Raw genomic sequence first — 20,574 nt, 5'->3', positions numbered from 1 at the left:
ATTCTATGGCACCTCCATTGATGTAATTGGCATCCTAATTGTGTTTGTATATGGGATGATGTATATGTATGTGAAAGTATTTGTGGGTTTTATGCTTACGGTCAGGGAGTGTGGGGAGTTTGATGGGATCTAAGGATCTGTCTGATGGACAGTTTGCAGGTCATGATAGTGTGGAAGCCCACATGGATCAACAGAACTCTTTGCACCTTCTATTTACTTTGGTGGTAGATCGGACTCTCCTGAGGGAAGGAGGGGTTACAAATCCTCTTCCCTGTCAAAGTAGTTATGCCCTCTGGGAATTCATGTAACAATAGGAAACAAGTTTTGAGAATCCCTGTTTTCAAACAAAAGAAATGTCATCATAACTATCTGTTGGACCCAAGGCTGTGACACAGACTGGAGGAAACTTCTTACAGAACTACCCAATGCCTTCATGCTTACCTGGCCAACTCTTGACAGTCAGCTCCTTGGAATTGGTAACCTGGCTCTTTTGTCCTGTCCTCAGGATAATAAGTTTAATCAGCACAAATAGGACCCGGTTCAAAGGAGCAAGTATGTGGTATAAACTGGGTTTAAGTAATCCAGTCAATAGTCTGATTTCACGTAATCTTTTTTGACTGATTTGAACTTCATTATTTTTTTTGACTCTATTGTTCTTTTTTTTTTTTTTTAAGCTATCAACGGACCTAGAAATGGTGATTGTGGTAACAAATTCTGAACATTTGTTGTTCCCAAACAGGCATTTTACAGGTTCCACCCATTCCAGTACAGAGGGTCTTTGCAGAACCATATCTCCATAGCCTTTTTAGGAGTCCTTATTTCAAAATAAATGTTTGCTGATTTGCGCAGAAATATTTCCTTGAAAGAATTGTTGTTGGAGTCTCACTGTTGTGTTTTTACTCCAGTCTTTGTGTTTGCCGCATTCTTCCCTCCCCTCTCATTTCTTAAATTTGAATTTTTTATTGGATTTTTTTATTTACATTTCACCTAATTCTGAAATCATGGGTTCAAATGGTTATTTGTTCCTTGGGCCATGCCCTAACACAGGCTGGATGTTTAATTGCCAATACTTCAATCTGAACATGCGATGAGAATGACGGCTATGCAAATGATAACCAACTCAATAAGTGATGCCATGGAGAGGTACAAGGAGCTCATATGAGTGAACAGTTTCTACCGGTGAGTCACTGACAGAGATGAGAACCCAGCACTAGGCAGGGAATGCTTCTGTCCTGTAAGACTTTGAACAAAAGTCAGGGCTCTGGTTCTGTAGTGTCTGACTCTTAACAAGAAACCTGCCTCCTGGCAAGGGTCTTAGATTTGTAGCTCTTGGACTCAGTTGTCCTACCTGTGAAGAGTGTTTAAGACCCTCCAATTGTTGTTTTCCACATTAATGATCCTCTACATAGAAGAGGTTCGCACCATGATGGGAATATCAATCAACTGTGAACCTCTAGGTCTCTGACAGGAGATTTAAAGATCTGTGATCCATGAGAAACACATGGAAAGATTGTATAGCTATTGGGTCTTCAATTACCCCTCAGAGGTGATTTCCCCACTATGTGAAGATGGTTTTAGCATACCATGGACATATAAGCACCCATATGGACCATTTCTTCTTCCTTGATTCATATAAACTCTCTTAGTGTCAGGATTTTCAGAAGTACTTTGATTCATGTGGAATGTGGATTCTGGACTTGACCTCCTGTAATTGGTGCTAACTTGTATACTTTTATTCTGGGGATATCTGGGGATGAGGATGCTTGAAGTAATGATTGTACTGGCAAGAGTGATAGGCAAATAGAAGCTGGCTGGGATTTACCATTTTTTGTTTCTGGTTCAGCATCAGGCACTCCCAGCTCCTGTGTGAACAAACTCAATTGAAGAACCATATACAGATTTTGCTGAATGAGAACAGAGAACTGCTGGTGGAGCAGTCTGAACTGCCAGCATCCTATTTGGAGGCAAAGGGGTTCTGTGAAGAGTCCAGAATGAACATCTGTGTCCCCAGTGCCAAGCAACAGTAGGTAGGGTTAGGTCTCAGGTTCAGGTTGTCCTCGTGTTCACCATAAACATTGACAAACTGTTGTAACTGTCTATTGACTGACCTAGGTCGCATCCAAGTGTTCATTTATATGAAAATTTACAAGGCTTTCTGTGGAGATAGCCCTTTTTCAAGAAACTGCATGTTTGTAAAACAAATGCTCCTGCTCTTCGAGAATCTGCAGTTTAATAGGAAGATAGGTTGATCACACATCACAACACTACATGTCATTATGTGTGGAGGGTGCTATGTGGGAGCTTCTCTTTAGACTTGCACAGGGCTTTGAGGGATGAAGAAAAAGCCCAGAGCTCATTTTCTTAACAGAGATCGTGTGAGAATCCAGGAATTAAATAGTTTGTAAGGAGGAGAGAATGGTGGAAATGCCAAAGAGATGGTGTTTATTGTGATTTTGTTCTTCCTCCCCCTTTCTCCCCGTATATGAAGATGGTGCCTTCATGCTTTATAGATCTTGGATAACTGACAGAGTCTGAGTAGCAGCCTGTCATTTCTATCTCATTTGAGGGCTCCTGGAGAGTTCATATCTGGGCCTTACAACCTGAAGCTGGTTAGAAGAGCAGGGATGTGGAAAAGGTTTCTCAAAGGCTGAGGGTAGGCATTAGAGTTGTGACTTCTTTTTTTTTTTTTTTTTTTTTTTTTTTTTTTTTTTTTTTTTCGGAGCTGGGGACCGAACCCAGGGCCTTGTGCTCCCTAGGCAAGTGCTCTACCGCTGAGCTAAATCCCCAGCCCCGAGTTGTGACTTCAAGAACAAAGTTATTCATATATACCCCCAATTCTCACTAAGAAAGGTGCATTGCTGTGAGGACCTGCATCTTCAGGGGCATGTGGGGAGGCCAGTTAATGACATGTGATTTTGTCCAGTCATTCTCTACCTTAGTCATTTGAGCTAGATCTCTCCACAAACATGAAGCTTTCTGTTTTGTGCCGGAAAGCTATCTTTGCATCACTTGTCCTGTTCCAGGAGGAGCCCCTTCCCTTATTTGTCTCAACACACCCTTAAACCATCCAGCTATTTTAAAAATATGGATTAGATTCCTTCACTTTACCTGAATAGAGGTATCCCCCTGGAAGATTCTGGTGTGTCTCATTGGCTTCACCATGATCATGTGTAGTGAACCATATTGGATTTGGGCCTGGCTGCTTTGTAACTGCATGGCCACAGTAAAAGTCATGGGATTGTTGGACAGAGGCCTCTCCCATGTGTTTACGACACAGGAAGAAAAGACCAAGTAGTAAACACCCGGTGTCTCTACTGCATGACCTCTGCTGAGCCCGGCTGATGCATGTGGAACCGACACACCTGGACCACACCTGGGTGGTGGTCAATTTACTTCTGCCTTTTGCTTCCTCAGCCTTTATCCTTGAGATTTGGGCTGATCTTCTTGGATTTCTCCCTAATTAATTCAGGTCTCCTAGTCGGTCTTTTGTTACCGAAGTCATGAGCCAGGTAGTCATGAGCCAGGGTTTCCCACTGTGCTTCCCAGTTATTTTCTACCTGGAGACTTGGGTATATAAGTGGTGAATGAAGCTACAGGAGACTCTCACTCTTCTTCCTCACTCTCGATCTTCCACTCTTTCTCTGTCTCTGTCTCTGTCTCTCTCTCTCTCTAATATATATCTATATCTATATCTATCTATCTATCTATCTATCTATCTATCTATCTATCTATATATATATATATATCTTCCTCTCTCTTCCTCTCCTGGCTTGACACGATAACCTGTGTGTGTGTATGTGTGTTTCTTTCATCCCGTAGGCTTTCGCCCGATTCTCGGTACAGTGTCGGTGCTGGCGCCGACAAATGGAGGTCCCACTGAGATTGGAGAAGAAAGGGGTACCACCTACGGGACGTCCCTGGAGCCCGGCCGGCATAGGAGAAGGGACGGATTGGGGTAAGATGGGCCAGAAAAGGCCTGGATGATTTGGGCTAGCCTCAGTAAATCTTGTCATAAAAAAGGGACAAGGTAACGGTAAAGTGTTTTTGCATTTGCGTTCTGTTAGAGTTTTATTTTAGTCTTTGGACCCTGTCTAGAGATAGTTTACACCCTAGACATGAGAGAGAATGGGTTTGGGAAAAACAGTCCTCCCGGACTATCCGCGGTTGCTTTGGAGAAAGAGAAAAACCTTTTCAGAGCTCTCCTAGGAACAGAGGGAAAGCAGGAGACGTCCTGCCTCTCTGCTGGCTCCTATTGGAGAAATGCTTATTTCTGGTTCTGGGTTCCATAGGTAGGATATGTGAGTCCCTTCGGTGGGACACCATCTAGTTTTTTCCCTTTATGTCTATTGTCTGTCCTTGGTGCACCAAGCTGTCCATGTCTGTCAGTTTATGTCTGTGGTTTTTGTTTCTCTTGTTTAAATGTTTTATGTTTCATGTTCAAAAGAAAAAATGGTAAAAACTTTATCTGTCAATCGTTCACATCTTGATTTGGTTTTAACTCATTTCAAAAAGGAAAAAATGAATAAAAAGCAGTTTCAATCGGCCTTTAGAGCCCTGCACCTGTAGCTAGGAGCATAGGTCAGCTGGAGAAGCTGCCCGGGGGTGAGCGTCTACATGAGCTGATCTTAAAGGCGCCAGCAGCTCCTCAGCTTCTATGTTAAGGGAGCGGATGGTTGTTTCTCTTAGAAAAATCCCTGACTTATTCTTAGCAGGTGACAAGGTGCATCTCTTAATATTACAGCTAGAAAAAGTAAAAATGGTGCTTGGTCTAAATATTAAAGATATGTGTAGCCACTTCAATTTTGTTTCTTATTGGTTTTAAATGTATAAATATGCTCTACATGCCTTGGTTATAGACTATTGGCTTTTAAGTTATAGGATATGGTTAAAAAGGTATAATGTCAGTAACAAAAAGTTGACATAAAGCTGGTAATTTGGATAAAGTCATTCTAGACAACATGCGGCCTGAGCCAACCTAGGGAAATAGGTCTAAATTGAGAAAATATTTTTATGGAACTCTTATTCTAGAAACCAGGCTTCTAAAAGAATTTAGGACAATGTCTCTTTGTTGAGGTATTGGAGACCGCACCATCGTGCACTCATATGTAGGAATTGGCAGTCAAACTTTGTAGCATGAAGGATAGACTCGGTGTTTTGGAGACTGGATTTTGGAGACTAGATTGTTAGAGGTTGAGTTTTGCTTTCTAAAGTTGTGGTTTGCCCTGAAGTTATCTGTATTTTAATGCTAATTCCACTGCCCCAAGGACAGCTGCCTAGTCATGTACTCAGAGCTCTGGTGACTTCCCAAAGTTGTGGTTGTGCTCTGGTGTTTCAAGGAGAATTTAAGGATTGTGATTAAGAATTGCCAGTGTTACATTGACTAACTCAAACTTATTTATAATTGAGAAAAAAATCAAACAGGTAGAGATTTTTACAAGATTTACAAAGGATTGATGAGGTTTTAGAACTTGTGAGAGCATTACAGCCTGTTTGCTTACTTCAACCGCCATTTCAACATAGATTTAGAGGATTGCTGACAGCCTTGTATTATGTAATTTTGTCGCTTCTTCAATGTAAAAAGTTAGAACTTTAAATCTTTCAGTGTATATGGAAATTTTTACTACAAATCTTTGCTCTCAAAATGAGCTTTAATATTTGGGGAATAGCTGTTACACTACTCCAGAAAAGAATATTTAAAACTAATTTTAAGCTTCTAAGGATATGTTAATTGCCAAAGTACCTCACCTTACCAGAGGACTTAACTTTGTTTTCCTCATTGGAGATAAAGCTTCAGTTGTGTTAATACAGAATTGTAGGCTAGAGTCATGGAAGTATTTTAAAAAGAAACCTGGTGAAACATACCTTATTCAAACATCAATCAAATTGGTTATTACAAAATACTGATATTTGGCCTATCACTTATACAAATTTTTCAGGCAAAATTGATAATTTTACTCTTTGCATGCTTTTGGATTTACTGTAAATTTCTTCATGCAACCCATAGAAAATGCACTTACTGTATTTATAGGTGTTTCATCTAATGAAAAGGCTACATTTATGATTGGATCACTTGTTTATTCTCTTGAGTTTCCGCTGCTTCAGCACAGATTATTAGATTACGTGCTGTAGCCACTGTTTTTAAATGTTAAAAAATCAAGCTTTCAATTCATATACAGATAGCCAATGTGTGGCTTGTGGTTTACAATTGATTTCAATTACTTAATACTTTACTAGAGGCAAGTTTTCTATATGAAATCAATGAGTGATGATTTCAGTGTAAATTGTCTTGACAACTCACTGTCCTTTCAGTGCTCTGGCTCAGAGAACTAAACAAAACCATAGACCCAGCTCTTTGAAAATGGTAATGGAGTTGCTAACACACCCTCACGAAAAGAGGAAGACTCCACTTGCTTACTTTCAATGCCCAGCCTCACCCTGCCAACTCAGGGATTTCTAAATAAGGCTAAATCTGGACCTTGTTTACAGGATTTGACATTTCTAATTAATGCTTATGTTTAGGCAAATAAAGCTGGTGAGGGGCTGGAGAGATGGCTTAGTGGTTAAGAGCACTAAGTACTGTTCCTTTATAGGCCGTTTAAGAACTCAAACTGGATTGCCTGGACCCCTTAGCAAGGGAGGACAATGATACCAGGCAGATTATAGGCCTTACATAGAAACAATTAGTCAAAAAAATATCATTCTTTATATCACCAAAACAATAATTTGGTAAACAAGTCAATTTATAAATACAAGTGCTCAGTGTCCTCAATTTAATCCTCGAGGACTTATCTTAATAAATAATATTTTAACAAAATTTCAATAAATAAAAAGGGGGAGTTATCCCTGTATGCTAAATAATACTCTTTTTATTTCAATTTTAAAATTTGAATGCCAAGGTTTATGGCACCATACAACTAGGCATACTTCTGCCTAGGTGAAATAGAAAGATCCACATATTGGCATGATTCTGTCCAGGTATTTTATATGGGGAAGCGGGAATCTTTGTGTTTTTTCTACAGGATGCTACAGGAGTGTGCCAGCTGCCTGAGTGGCTGGTGAGACATGCTGATCCTGGGAGCATGAAGATTCAGCTCTCATGGTTCGGGTTCCTGGAGTCATTCCTGTGCCCTTAGAGGAAGACGGAGGATTCCCCCTCATTTTTTGTCATCACAGAAATTCTGGTGTTGCTGCAGTCATTGTGTCCCGTCCCACTGCGGCCTGCGTTCCAACCCTCTGTGCACTGCTGATTGCTGGAGAAGACTGGACTCCAGCTGTTACCCCTGCCTCCCTCATTCCCCTGGTGACTCTTGCTGCCTTGACTGGTGTTGTTATCTTGCAGTCTGTAGCTTCACAGGAATGCCATCTGTGTGAAGCTGCTGTGGACTGGGGAACTCTGCCCTGGTTGTGCAGATCTCAGAAATGGTTCCATTGTCTGCTGGTTGTTCCAGAGAAGAATGACCGATCCTGAACTGTCCTGGGAAAGACCTTGGCATTTTCGCTGCTATTGTAGCAGCCATTACTGCTGCAGCCATTGTGTCTGCAGTGTCTGGAGTTACCCTCCCCCAATCTATTGTTAGGCAAGCACAGTGGGTGAACTTTCTGGAGTAGTTGCTAACAATTGGGAATTCTAAATTTTATTATAGGAGCGGCTTGACTACGGCCCTTGGTGGTAGCAGCTGAGGAGAACCAGATGAGGTGCCCACTACTTATCGGGAGAGGCTCAACTTCCACAATCTCTTAAATTAATGCCATCTGGCCCCTGCTCTTTCGCCCCTGGGGTAAAGTAAGAGGAATGAGAGGATGATCCAATGTAGGTATCCTCAGGGACGGGCAACTTCCTCTGACCCTTGACCAATCTAAGACAGGAACCTTGGGGGCGACAAGGTGATCCTATGACGGATAAGGCTCGGGTTTGAGAGGTCGATCCTAAGACAGAGGTGGCTACATCCCGTTTAAATGTACGGGCCGGTCAAATGCTCCTCTGCCCAGTTTCTCCCCCAATAAACACACACGTATAGCCCAGAACGGAGTGTTACAGCATAAGTTCATTCATAGCCATTGGGTTGCAGTCCTAACTGCAAGAGTGGCTCTCCATGGCCGAGCTGAGCACTCTGTGAGGCATGTCTGATCTCTCTCAGACCACTACTTCCACCTAATGGTCTTTTATAAAAGAATAACGGGGGAGATGCAGTAAGCCATATTGGATTTGGGCCTGGCTGCTTTGTAACTGCATGGCCACAGTAAAAGTCATGGGATTGTTGGACAGAGGCCTCTCCCATGTGTTTACGACACAGGAAGAAAAGACCAAGTAGTAAACACCCGGTGTCTCTACTGCATGACCTCTGCTGAGCCCGGCTGATGCATGTGGAACCGACACACCTGGACCACACCTGGGTGGTGGTCAATTTACTTCTGCCTTTTGCTTCCTCAGCCTTTATCCTTGAGATTTAGGCTGATCTTCTTGGATTTCTCCCTAATTAATTCAGGTCTCCTAGTCGGTCTTTTGTTACCGAAGTCATGAGCCAGGTAGTCACGAGCCAGGGTTTCCCACTGTGCTTCCCAGTTATTTTCTACCTGGAGACTTGGGTATATAAGTGGTGAATAAAGCTACAGGAGATTCTCACTCTTCTTCCTCACTCTCGATCTTCCACTCTTCCTCTGTCTCTGTCTCTCTCTCTGTCTCTCTCTCTCTCTATCTCTATCTCTCTTCCTCTCTCTTCCTCTCCTGGCTTGACACGATAACCTGTGTGTGTGTATGTGTGTTTCTTTCATCCCGTAGGCTTTTGCCCGATTCTCGGTACTGTGTCGGTGCTGGCGCTGACAATCATGCATGGAATCCTGTAGTGCATCCCTCGGCCGACATTGTTTTGCTGACTATGTCATGGGCATGGTATTCTTTCAGGAATAGATTCCCTCACAATATTTTACACAGTGCTGCATTTCAGAAAAGTCAGTGTAGGTTATTTCTCTAGCCTTTTTCTGACTGCCATTGAGGTTGTTTTAATATCACCTGAACTCTAATGTGATGAAAAGTTCCTGGTAAGTGACTATAAGTCACTGTCTTCTTCTGATGTTTTCAAAGTCTTCTATGAAGGAAACAGGGTAGTGTTAGTGAGGGGCCTACGAAGAGTCAACATAGAGCTTAATGGAGTCTTTTCCTAGAAATCTCTCTCTTGGGAAGTTGATGTTGTGTTGTTTAGGCTATCTGCGCAGAACATGTAACTTACTTGTAGGACCAGCCAAGTATCTGCATAGAAAGGTTTCCTGAAGTGGAAATGAGTACAGGCCAGGGCAGCACAGCCTGCTTGAGTCTAAAAGACTTGTACACAGCGTAGCTCCCACTAATTCCTCACTCAACGGAAATATGCTGCATAAAAGCAAAGTTTTCATTTGTCAGTGTGTGTGGATGTGTGTGTGTTTGTGTTTGTGTGTTTGTGTGTGCATGTGTAAGTGTGTGAATGTGTGTGTGTTTGTTCATGTTTGTGCAGCAGTGAACCTGTGTTTCCCTCTATTTCCACGTTTAATGAGAAAAGTACTCTAAGTTTTCACTTTACATCCATGAAACATGAAATGCAGCTACCTAATCATTTGCCATCTCCATCTAGCTCTATACAGCAAAAGGACCCTTAAGTTAGTAATTTATTCAGTTTTCAAAAAATTGTAACATGTTTATCTTATGAAGTCTGGGGGAGGGTGGAAAATATGTTCAAGTGAGTCGTGTTTCACAGTGTTAACAAATGGTACAGTCCTGGAACTTGCAGGTCCCTTTTTATTATGGTATAGAAGTAGGACAATAAAGTCCTTTAGAAAGCAACCCCCCTGAAATGGCATATAAACACCTGTAAATTTAGATTTTCAAGTGATTAGGGGCAAAACTACTGATCTGTATTGAAATCCTTTGGAGCACATCAAAGGAATGGAATACAGGGAGGTAAGGGCAAGGCTTCTCTATAAAGTCCATGAGTTTATGTTCCTTCTCTTTTCTTCACTAATTGTGAAAGGTGACTGGAAGTTTATGTCACTCACTGTGTCTTCTCCAAGGTTGGTTTCCAAATTGCCTGTTACCATTTCTTTCCAGCTATCTTGGCACAGTTACAACTTCAGCTGGGAGTTTGGCTTGGACTTTATTCATTGAGAATCTGAGTTGCTTGGAGTTGTATCGTCATCCAGCAAAAGTTCCATAGCTATGCTGTGGTACAAGAACAGGGCAGTTTCAGGAGCCCCTTTAGGTGCACAAATAATCTAAAGCACCCCCCTATGTTATCTGTGTAGCATTCTGCAAGTGCTGGTAATCAAAATCATTTTTTCTGAGTAAAGTTCAGCCTCAATGGGGTTAGGAGAAATGAGGACCTTCAGATGGGTCTGGGAGTGTAAGAACAGGTAGGCCTATGAGAAGCCATGTTCATAAAGTGGAATAGAAGTTTTAGTTGACACAGAGATTCCACGACAAGGAGGAGGTGTTGCCATTGCAACTAGGGCACATAAGGGTTGTAGTGATCCCCAGTGTAGCCCTGAAGGAGAAACTCTCCAGATGTCCATCAGCCAAGGAGGGAAAATGCAACATAGGTTGGAGTCCTTCAATGGATTATGATTCAGTGTAAGAAAATCCATGTAAGCATTTACTTACTTAACCCAAATATCTGTGACACAATCACATTATAGGGAGAAAAATTGTTCATTTGGATTCTGGATATGGAGATTTCCTATGATTCTGGGGGCATAGCTTTGGGCATGAAGTCAGTCAGGCTGTGGTAATGAGAGCTCCTATTAAAAGAAGCTGCACACTTTGGGGAAAGTCTGAAACAGTGAACAAGAACAAAAGTCTAGTCCACCACCAATATATGATTCTTTGCTGGGAAACAACCTGCTCTACACAGCCTTGGGAACTTGATAAGCCAGATTGGGCAATACGCAAGAACCTGAATTCTATGTCATTTTATGAGATGACAATACATCACTGACTGAGCTGTGTATAGGCTACGGCCACTATGTACATATCCCACTCAACATTTGTTTTTATGCTTCCAGAGTATCCTGGGGAATCATTACATTAAAGATTAACTGGGAAAGTAAACACTTGACTGCATTGTACTATGCTTATATTGTGTGAACACAACTGTCTTGTGTGTTTGAGAGTTGGTATTAGTGTGTCTGTGCATGTGTTTGTGTGTGCACACATGCATGCATGGATCCATTGACAGTACACTCATCTGATGACCAGAATAAGGAAGGATTAGAGGAAAGAATGCAGGACACTCTGAAGCAGAAAGAACTGATCACTCAGGAAAGTGACTTGGGAGAAACAATGCAGAAGCATTCAGATATCTTTGAGATCAGGTAGGAACACAGGCTGGCAGAAAGTAGCCAATTGGATTTCCTGTCCCTATACAACTATCCTTTTTGGGTGGCTGACCACTGACATGGTTTTCAGCCTCAGGCAGCTAAAGAACTACTCAGAGTATTATTCTGGAATAGTTTATGTGAATTTTGTTCATGGAACAATATGTATGATCCTCAGGTTTTCTTCGTATTTTGTACTTCTTTCTTCCTGTGAACTCTCTGATAAGATCTGGGGATATTTTCTCTTCTGTCCTCTCACAAATTGCATTACAATAATGATAGTCTTACAGGTGTGCTGTTATGTTTCTACATCACAATCACCTTTAATGTTCCATGTGTATGCTTGGAAGATATGCATGGAGAACATTCTCAGTGATAACAGTATCTATGCAGTGCCCATGGATTTGATGTGAGATGGTTTTTCTGTGTATTTGCAGATAGAGCGGTTACAAATGGAACGTACGCAGGTTCCTTCACTGCCAAAATAATCGTAATCTTCCCTTCAATTCTAGTCAGGTTCTCTCTAATGCATCCAAACTGTATTCTAGGTTGGTCATATCTCTCTTTAACTCAGGTTCAGACATAGTTACAATGTTATTATTCAACATAATATACCCGGACCTTTGAAAAATATGCTAATTTTTCTTTTAATACTAGTACAGTGTGTAGTTCACAGTCCAGTTTCTAGCAGTTTTTAAAAGCTGAGATATAAATCCAAGCCCAGGTACTCTATGACACTTGGGGATGCAGGGAATGACCTCAGCTGACAGGTCATGCTGGATTGTCCAAGTGAATAGAGCTGCTGTTTTAGGGAGAGCTGAATAGACAATCCCTCAGTAACCCCTTTTTCCCTTGCTCTGCTAGGTCTGAAATTCTCCAACAGAAAGTCAAACATGGTACAGACCAGGACAAGTTCTCCCTTGGAGAGAAGTGCTACAGGAGTAGTACTAAATGTGCACAGCAAATACACCACTATAGCATCTCATCCCTACTATCCATCGCAATAGTGGCCTGCATTTTCCTCCTTTAGTTTGATTTCTTTGGATTGAATAGACTGTCCTTTCATCTCACCTCTCCCCAGAAAGAGTGCACATTTGGAGGGACTCTGAGAAGAGCTGATGCACATCAATTAAGAGATGGTGGGCATCTAGGAAGAGTCTACCCATCCAATTTTGTACTTGTCCTGATAGGTCATCCAGAAGAATTTCAAGGAGATCAGTCCAGAACCTTGGAAATATGTTGAGACCAAGACTGTAATGTATTTTATATTTGGTATTGGATGGCCTTGTCCTTCATACCCCACTCCAACAGAAGAGACCTCCTTACATTCCGCTTGAAAAGATTATTACCATCAGTAACTGCTTGTCTACTATGTGCCAAGGTCAACCACAGGCTATAAGTCTGTTCTGCAAAATGAGCAGCAAAAGAATGTTTAGCACAATTCCTCTGTTTAGATTTTGGTTGGAGTTTTGATTATTTTGGTTCTTTGGTTTTTCTTGTATTCATTTGAAAGTTTGTTATTTGTTTTTGTTTTATTCTTGCAGTTGATTCACTATTTTGATAAGGATATAAACTGTATACATTTCCTATGTGCATCTGGTTACAATTGAGTATATTGGATGTATTCTCTTAAATAAAACAGTGATCTCAAACTCTTCACTCTTAAGAACCTCCTTTATTGAGGTGTGGTGTCACCATCTGAAGTCCCACAGCTGTCAGGGAGGGATGGATCTCTGCATTCAGAACTGGGCATCATAATTACTTCTCAGTCAGACTGAGATACAAAGGCAATTATTCTTTCTCTGTAGACTGTGTTGCCAACTCTGTGAATACCATGTTCATCATGCAATCTTTGTTGTCAAATATTTAGGTACCACTTAATTATGCTCTTTTGTGGATGACAGTGTTAAATAAATTAATGGGATATACATCAGGTTTTCTGTAATATTTCCCAGGAAATAAAAACATGGGATAAGGGAGATTAAAAGCAATCAGGAAGCCAGCACCCAAATTTTGTTTTGGAGAGAGCAGAACACCCAGAAATTTGGACGATCCTTACCACAGGACAGAACGCCACTTCTGCCCACCTCTGCCCACATTCCTGGCCCAAGAGGAAACTGGACAGTGCCTCCAGATACATAGGCAGGAACCTAATTGTTCCAGCCTGGACCCAGATCTGAACTGGATCCCGAAATTATTTGAAGAAATCCAAAGGCATAGAATTCTGTGTTTCCTGATTGTGGCTTTTTTTTTTTTTAAGCTGTAAATGCGATTTTTGTTTTTTGTTTTATTTTGTTGTTTTGTTTTGTTCTTGGATATTTTTTCCTTTCCATTTGAAATGTTATTCAATTTCATTCACTTTCCTGTTTTCCCAGAAATAAGTCCCCTTATACCAGGCACTCCCCTTCTTCTATAACGTGTTCCCTTCCCATTGACCCCCTTTCCCTACCTCTGACATTCCCCTACACTGGGGGTCCAACCTAAACAAGACCAATCATTTCTCCTTCTATTTGTGCACAATAAGACCATGCTTTACTACATAAGCATTTGGATCATGGGTCGGTACATGTATAGTCCTTGGGTAGTGGTTAAATCCCTGGGAGCTCTTGTTGGTTGGCATTGTTGTTCTTATGGGGTTGCAAGTCCCTTCAGCTCTTTTAACCCTTTCTCTAATTCCTCCATATAGGGTCCAGTTGTCACCTCAAAGATTTATTGCTAGCATTCGCCTCTGTAATTGACATGATTTGTGTGTGCCTCCCAGTAGATCTCTATAGCAGGCTCCTGTCCTCATGCACTCCTTAGCCTCGTAAATCGTATCTACTTTTGGTTGCAATATATATATATATATATATATATATATATATATATATATATATATACACACACACACACACACATAAAGACACACACACATATGCACACACACACAAACATATGCACACACACAAATATACATATACACTCTATCAGTTTAACAGAACTTTTGGTTTTCCATTCCAGCTTCAGAAAGGCTTACAATCTATATTATATCTTGGATGGCTTGTATACTATCTGATAACCATCCAATAAAGTATGCATATTCAGAGTTAAACAGCCTGACAGGCTATGAGTCTATAGTCAGTCTTCAACCCTGTCAGAAATCTCAGAATGACCAAATAGCTATACACATAGGAAGCCTCACACGGCTTCCACAACTGAGAGGTTGTAGAGACAAATCTCCACTAGCACAGGCCCCTGTTCGCAACATGTGAGCTCAAGTCTTCAGCCTTCTGGCCCAAAATCAACTGAACGACTGTTGAAATGCAGATTCGAAAGGGCTGATCACCCCATCTTGTCAGCAGGGCTTATCAGTCAACCCCTCTGCATAATTTGTCCTTTCCTGGACAGTATCAGTCTGGGGATGAAACAGGCAGTTTTGTCCAGTGTCTGCCTAGCCACAAAGTATTGCCTCACCTGGAGGTAGAGATGTTCAAAGTCTTCGTTCAACCAACCAAAGGGGAACTGTTAGGAGCAGATGTGTCTCAAGAAAAGATAAATAACTTTAAATCTCAAATTTTGTGGATTTCTGACGTTTTTGAAAACCATCACAAAAATAAAGCTGCAGCAGGATGCAGACTTCATTTTTTCCCAAACAGATTTGAGTCATAATTCATATCTACAAAATTTGTTCTTATAAGCCATTCAGTGGGCATTAGTTCTTTCACAGCCATGTGCTCAATACTGATTTCAAAGACTTTCATCTTTCCCAAAGAAATCCCATACCTCTTAGCAGTATCAGTCCACATCCCTACAGCCCCTGATATACCAACCCACTTCTGGTCTTTAAAGATGTTTTCATCATGGATTTCTCATGTAAATGCAATCATATACCATGTGACTGCTGTGACGGCATCTTAGCACAGACATGTTAATGTCCATCCATGGTTTAGTTTATACTTCATTCCTTATTACCACACTGCATGTATACCACATTTTATCATTCATCTTTTGAACCTTTGGGCTGTTTCCACTGGTTAGCTATTATGAAGTATGGTAAGTAAAAACTTTTATAAGTTGTGTGTGTGTGTGTGTGTGTGTGTGTGTGTGTGTGTGTGTGTGTGTGTGTGTGTGTGTGTGGTTTTGATTTGGGGAAGTGATTTGCAGGGTGAACTTATATTTCGATGTTTTGGAAATTGGAAAAACCATTTTCCAAAATCACTGTTCCGCTTTACGGATCTCTGAGTAATTCATGGGACTTTATTTCTCCACATCCTTGCCAATATCGGTTATTGTCTGTGTTTCTATCTCAGCCACCTTTGCAGGGATGAGATTGTATCTCACTGTGATTTTGATTTACCTCTCCTTGATGAATAATAATGTTGATCATATTTTCATATGGTAGTTTCTATTTTAAAACAGGGTTATCTTGTCAAATCAAGGGGTATGTATTCTTTACACATTCTGAATGCAATTTTCTTACCAGATGTTTAATTTAGGCATATTATCCTTCAATTTTCTTTTTACTTTCTTTATGATGTCCTTTGACATCATATGTAAGATTTTAACCTGATTAAATTAAATAAGATGTAAGCTGGTTAAAACTCATTGCTTTAGTTTTATACCTGTTCTATTATAAAATAGACTGGCAAAAGCAGCTTAGAGGAGGAAGGGTTTGTTTTAGCTCACAGTTCCTGAAGTAGCTGTATCCAGTATATTTTATCTGTTGACTTGGGTAGGCTATAATACCCAGATATTCATCTAAGTCTTGCTGTGAGGGTCTTTCCTAGATGTACACATCAGGACACTTTAACCGTTGAAAAATCATCTTGAAAATCTGGCTGGTCCTCAGCTAACACTAAGAGCCAAACCACGCCTTCCTGGAGAAGAAATCAGCCTGATGGGTTGCCCTACAGATTCCCAGTTGTCAACTCCACAACCTCTGAGATAATGTTTAAGTAACATGCAGCTCATGGTCTACCCTACCGCATCCTAAACCACATGGGCTTTGGAGAACAAGGTGGCTAAGAGCAGCCAGTTAATGGACACCAAACCCACCTTGGGAATCTTGTAGGGTTTTGTTCCTGAAGCATTGGATAAACAAACCAGGTTGCTTTTTCTCCAGCCCAGTGGATCCCGACCTTTTGATGTTTAGGTGAGAGCATTTCACAAGACTGTTATAAAGAAGTGGGAGTGGGCCTTCAGGTCCTTATGAAATTTGCAACCATCAGTTTACTCAGGTTATATTACTTGGTTCCATTCACAGTAACCTGGGGGCTATGCATTCAGTTTTCATGGCTGGCGCTGCCTAATTCATTGGATTGTGTGAATCACAGTGAGCCAAGGGTTACGGGTTACTTATCTTACCCTGAGCACACTCTATTTAATAAAGTCACAGCATTTATCTTTTGTAGGAATAAAGGAAACAGAATAGACATACTGTGGAAGCTCTTTAGAAAGACTCACTTCCATTATGACTGATTCAATGCATTTTAGCAAAGGTAAAATTTACTGTTGCTTCGTGCCTTTCAGTTGTGAACACTTGACAACAACCTCAGATAGTTCATGGAATATCATTTCAACAAGACAAAGCAGAAATGAAATGATCTCCATACATCTTGTGCTTTGAACTTTCATTCCTGATGATACTTTCTCTGACTCATAACATGAAATCTTCTCTCCCAGAGCTCTTCTCTCTTCTCTCCCAGTGCTGGGCAGTTGGCAGGGGCAGCTCACAGTGACCCGTGGCACCACCAGGACAAGCAACTGATATTCTACAGTAGACTGTTGTATAAGCTATGGTGATCTGTAGTGACAGTTTTGTTTTCTTTTTTAAAAACAGGAATATTATAAGACTATGTTTGTATTTTAATTCCAGTTGTGGGGATGTGGAACCTCTTTGGACTGTCCACAGCAGCTGACTATGATTTGCCTCATGCTCTAGCAGAGGCAAGGTTTTACCTGCTGTAGATAGTTTCTACAATTGTGTAATGTTTGGAATTCTAGGAAGTTTTCAGAGGGTATAGAAATGCTAGAGCTCCTTTAGGCGGGGAGGGTGGCTGTTGTTCATTTAATGAGATTGGTTGAAGTTTTTTAGTAGCATGGTCAAGAAGAAACAATTTAGATGCAGAGATTTTCCTAATTTCTCTCTCTCCTCTCTCCGTGTTTCTCTCCTTTCTAGTGTTAGGGGTTGAAACAGGGATTAATGGGTAGGAAAAAGAAGAACCCCCGAAGAAGGAAAGACAGGCTACGCTGATCAGCATCTGGATTAGATGTGCCTTTAACTTACATCTTCAGGCCTGGTTGGATTTGTCAGGATATGAGGACATTGAAAATGTAAGCACATTGTAAAATGATATGCAATAAAAATAGAGGTTATTGAAATTAAGTTTTAAAATCATTCACAAACATAAGCCATGAATATAAAGTCTTTGCCAGGAAGGATTGTAGCCTTCATGATTTTATTGTCACCAATACCATAGGGATTGGTACAGAGTAACCATTAAATGTTGCATGAACATATTCAGCAATCAGTACTTTACAGGTCCCTGAGGAAAATTCATTATGGCCTAGCATGGCCTCAGTAGGTCTTTCCTAAAGGCATGGCTTATGTGAACTCTGGCCTTCAACTGTATAAATGAATATGCACTTGGCTCAGGTAGGAATTTAAGATGGGACCTGTTCCTAGGTGGTGAGAAGTCATTTAAGCCTACAGGGATGGTGCCTGCTTCTCAGGTGCATCTTCAATTGGGAAATCTATAATAAAGCACTTGCCGAATCATCAGCCACAGCAAGCCTACTGTTCCCAAAGCTGTGTGAGTAAGAACATTCCTTTTGTTGCATTGGCCTCCAACAGCAATGATTCCAGAACAATCACGAGGACTTCTAGCACACCCAGACTGATCTGCAGAAAAATTGAATCCATTTCCTGGAAAAGGTAATTTTTAATTAACCCTTTCATCCAATAAGCACAAACAGTAAAAATGCAGTGACTAAGTCATCAAAAAATATAGCAGAAGGGAGAGTCCTTACTTTAAGGAATTAAAAAAATCTAACTGAGGATAAAATGCAACGGATGAGAGCTCATCTTGGCAAGGACTGTCCAAAGACACAGGACTTAATTCTGAGAATATGATTTCTAAGGGGAAAAGAAAATGGGGTGGTTGTTGGCAGCACATGCTGCCAAGATTGACCATCTGGCTTCCCATGACCTGTGATGTGTATCTGCACAATCAATCAATCAACCAATCAGTAAATAAATGGAAACAAAGTTTAACGGGGAACCAGGAGTAACTTAAGGATTTTTCTCAACCAATTTTTTTCATTGTTGTAGAAGTCCCATCCAATGCAGCAAGTCAGAGAATATGGGGTGGAGAGATGGCTCAGACATGAAGAGCACGTATTGTTATGGAAGAGGACCTGATTTAAATTCCCAGCACCCACCTTGGTGGCTCACAACTGGCTGTAACTCCAGTTCCACAGAATCTACCACCCTTGATTTACCTTCTCACGGACCAATGAGTGCACGTGTGGACATGTGAGTGCATACACACTTACACATGCACCAAGCACACACACGCCCTTAAAATAAATCTTTAAAAGATTAAAAAAATGTGCTTTTAAAATGAACAAAAAAGAAATAAAGCTTGTTGAATGTGGATGGGAAACCATTTTTAAAAGACATCAAATGATCAAATGGGGATGTCTTGAGAAAGCAGATCCTGAGGTGAAGAGAAATTTGACTTGTGTTTTCTTCATGTGCTTCAGGGCAGACTGCAATTTGTATTTTACAAAAACTATGCATTCCAATGCTGCATTCAAATATTTCTCATCAGCATAATCACAAAACAGCATCCAGGCAAGCCAGAGCCAGAGGCAGGGGTTCAGGGGAGAGGCAGGTTTGAAGAGGGTGGGGGTGGAGTTTAAGTTTGAAGAGAAGGAAGTCCTGAGTAAAATGGGAAACCTTGCAAACCACCTGTGAAAGTGCTACCTTGGTGACAAGCTGTCCTTTTCTCACTCAGGTTGGGTGTGTCTGTGTTTGAATCCTCAGAAGAAAGATGAAAATCTGGGTGTGCACAAAGAAGTTCTGTTTAACACTTAAGCAGGAAACCATATAAGCTTCTTTACCTCTTCCCTACTGTTTTGTTTTTAAACATTCAAATAAGTGAGAAATTAGAATCAAATACTATTTCAGTTTCATCTCATTTACCAGTTATTAATTTTGTGATTTTTTTAATATATATTTTTCTATGAACCATTTAGAAGTCAGATGCTGTAAGTGTAATCGTGGTAGAGCACTTGTCTGGATGCCTGGTCTAAACCCAGTACAAGGAAGCAAGAACCAGTTATAGGCACTGTGTCACCTCATCCTTAACATGTTCATGTATGCATATATGTATGATCTATGTCACAACACACACACACACACACACACACACACACACACACACACACACAGACACCACAACTTAGGTTTTATAACACAGTTTTAATACTTTAGTGATAACTCTCCAGTTTAGACAGCCTAAGAGGCCAGCCCTGTGATAAATACTTTAGTGATAACTCTCCAGTTTAGACAGCCTAAGAGGCCAGCCCTGTGATAAATACTTTGGCTCAGTTAACCCACCAAGCCTTTCAGTAATCTTTTGAGGGAAGTTTGATTGATGTTCATTTTATTGATGAAGAGCATGCTAAGATTCTCAGCTCTGATTGGTTCCAACTTCACAGAGAAGACAGGTATAATTGAGAGCCTAGATGCAGGGAGCAACAGGAAGTTGTCACTGAACTTCAAACAGGGAGAGTCATAGTAGAAAACTGTTTAGAAATGTTTCCCAGAAGGAGGTAGGTAGCCTTGAGCTGGAGTGACAGACACAGACTTCTACTAATGTCAGGCACTGGTGTTCTAATCATGGACATTTATACATTGTTTCTCTTTTCATATTCAAAAGTGAAACAGTGTTATGAACATTTACTCATAAAGCTTCAGTGGCAGACTCTTCAATAGAGGTGATTACAGGTCTATTTTACTCCAATAACATGAAGTATTTTCCTGGTAGAAAACAGTAAGGTACTGAAACTTTTTCTCTATGTGTAGCTGTAGAGAGACTGTTTAATTCAGAGGAACCCACAGGGTGAGTCTATTTATAGCATATCTTTTATGTGTGCAGAGACATCTCCCAAAATGAAGACTATTGAAAATGCAGATAAATGTGGTTTATAACCCAACAAAACAGGAGGGCAGCTATGCCACAACACCCT

The 20,574-nt window shown here is 40.8% G+C and overlaps 1 pseudogene across 25 annotated transcripts in view; it reads left to right on the top strand.

Annotated features, from left to right (window-relative positions):
- The window catches only part of LOC134486043 (uncharacterized), a 76,530-nt pseudogene extending 57,542 nt beyond the window's left edge, over positions 1 to 18,988 (top strand). For 10 of the 25 annotated variants that reach the window (XR_015684134.1, XR_015684132.1, XR_015684122.1 and 7 more), the window contains 2 exons: positions 1,048 to 1,179; positions 3,820 to 4,745. The product of XR_015684134.1 is annotated as an uncharacterized LOC134486043, transcript variant X20 (transcript). Of the gene's footprint in view, positions 1 to 1,047; positions 1,180 to 1,843; positions 2,028 to 3,819; positions 4,746 to 7,019; positions 8,743 to 12,204; positions 12,668 to 17,497; positions 17,653 to 18,172; positions 18,254 to 18,649 lie in introns of those variants that run through there. The other 15 variants (XR_015684118.1, XR_015684128.1, XR_015684116.1 and 12 more) reach the window with 7 other exon arrangements.
- Positions 18,989 to 20,574: the final 1,586 nt, after the last annotated feature.

This window comes from Rattus norvegicus, chromosome 3 (assembly GCF_021556685.1).
Source record: "Rattus norvegicus strain SHRSP/BbbUtx chromosome 3, alternate assembly SHRSP_T2T, whole genome shotgun sequence".
Taxonomy (NCBI): domain Eukaryota; kingdom Metazoa; phylum Chordata; class Mammalia; order Rodentia; family Muridae; genus Rattus; species Rattus norvegicus.
Note: the sequence above shows the minus strand (reverse complement) of the source record. Positions and strands in the feature narration are given on the sequence as shown.